Genomic DNA, 2,066 nt, shown 5'->3' on the forward strand with positions numbered 1-2,066 from the left:
TTCACTCTCGAATATTTTCATCCATCATTTAAAAAATTGTTACTAGATATATTGTTGTTACTGCTACGTGAGTGGATTCATTGGAAGTTTAATTACACGTAACTATTTTTTTTTAATTAGTATAGAGTAGGTAGGATTTCATTTTTAGTTTTTACTTTCATTTTCAGTTTTGCTTCTACTTAGAATAAGTATGCTCTCCTCCGCGCTTAGTGCGATCGCGAGGATTAGAAAATAGGGATGAATTAGACGACTAATTTCAGGAATAAATAAATGTTTTGAAATATGCTTCATCAAAAACATCTTTCAATATGCAAATCATTGTGTCCATTTGTTAAAAAAAATTAAGTCTAGAGAAAGTTTAGTTTCTTTCTAAATTTTAGTTTTTCATTGATTAAAAGAAAAAATATATATTTTTAAAAACTAACCATTTTTGTTTTTAAAGATAGGGTTAATTTCATTTTTTTATACTTTTAATAATAAAAAATAAAAATAAAAAAAGAAAAAATAAAACAGTCAACCAACGCACTCATAAATAAAACAATTCATATAAAAGTAATGGCGCTGGAGTCTACGGCAGATGCACTTAATCACCTCAGCACTGATGTCCTTGAAGGAAAGTTTGCATTGCTGGAATGTGCTTCTGTCGACAATGACCTAGCAAGCTTGAGAAAAGAAGTTGCTGGAATCTCTAAGAGAGAGGAACTTCCAGCTGGTCGGTCCCTTGTGAGCAGTGAGAGGCCATCTTATCCTGGCGCTGGAAATTGAGAAAGAGATCTTTATTAAACTCAAAAATAAATTTTCAATACAAAAATGGAAAAGATGCCCTCTGCCATCGCAACTCCCTAAGAAATGCCCACAAAATCCTCCAAAACGTAAATTAAAATCCGGTTTTTGTCCAGGAAATCAGGAAACGATAATACAAATTACAATTTTGTAGGAACAAATCATTGCACGATAAGTCAAATCGGATTTTTCTATTACTAAATATCAAAGAGGCAGTTTTAATCAAGCGTTGAACCAGTTAGCACCGCATGGGTGGTTGCCAGGATCTTATTCAACGGCTTAAGCTCTCTGTCAAGCTGGGAAAGAGCAAAACAACGTTTGTTGTTTCTTTCTTGCATCTGGAGAAAATAATGAAGGTGACAATGGTTTTTACTGTGTTTTCAATTCTGGTTTTCTTGCTATGAAAAAATATTAATGCTTTACTGAGCCTTGATTGTCAAAACGAGCCTGGTCCACAAGTCGATTGTCCAAATTTCAAGCTTGTTATCATTGGCAATGTAGGCAACGGAAACACAACTTTTGTCAAGTGGCATCTTACTGGAGAATTTGAAAAAATACGAGACTACGATAGGCGTGAAAGTTCATCATCTTGATTTCTTTAACAAATTATAGGAAGATTCGTTTTAATTGCTGGGATACTGCAGGCCAAGAGAAGTTTGGTGGCCTTAGAAATGGTTATTACATCAACTAGCAATGCGCTATTATAATGTTCGATGTCACTGCACGTTTGACATACAAAAATGTCCCAACATGGCACAGGGACCTTTGTTGGGTCTGTGAAAATATTTCCATTGTTTTTTTGTGGTAACAAGGTTGATGTCAAGAACCGACAAGGGAAAGCCAAGCAAGTTACTTTTCATAGGAAGAATAATCTCCAGTATTATGAAATATCTGCTAAGAGACTACAATTTTGAGAAGCCTTTTTGCTAGGAAGCTTTCTAGGGATCCTAACCTTCATTTTGTCGAGTCACCTGCTCTTGCTCCACCAAAGGTTCAAATTGATATGGGAGCAGCAATAACAACATAGGCGAGATCAATAGGCCTAAATGGTGGCCCTCTCACACAGTTTTACAGATGAACCCCCACAATATTAACACAGGGAGCAGCAGGTTTCTGTTGCTTGACTACTGTTGTTTCCAAATTAGCATTACGCCACAGCAGCTGCCATCCCAAGCCTTTTGCATGGCCATGGCTCACACTGCTACTTTGAAGGAGGGTGTACAAATGGACAAGGCACCAGCAGCATTGGGTTCCTATTCTCAAGCAATTAAAACTAACAATCT

General features: G+C 36.2%; 1 pseudogene; it reads left to right on the forward strand.

Moving 5' to 3' along the window:
* Positions 1-1,031: 1,031 nt before the first annotated feature.
* LOC149139779 (GTP-binding nuclear protein Ran1B pseudogene) lies at positions 1,032-1,810 on the forward strand (annotated as a pseudogene).
* The last annotated feature ends 256 nt before the right edge of the window (positions 1,811-2,066 follow it).

This window comes from Pinus tabuliformis, chromosome X (genome assembly GCF_031772625.1).
Source record: "Pinus tabuliformis cultivar Carrire ecotype Pingquan chromosome X, CPIR1, whole genome shotgun sequence".
Taxonomy (NCBI): Eukaryota; Viridiplantae; Streptophyta; class Pinopsida; order Pinales; family Pinaceae; genus Pinus; species Pinus tabuliformis.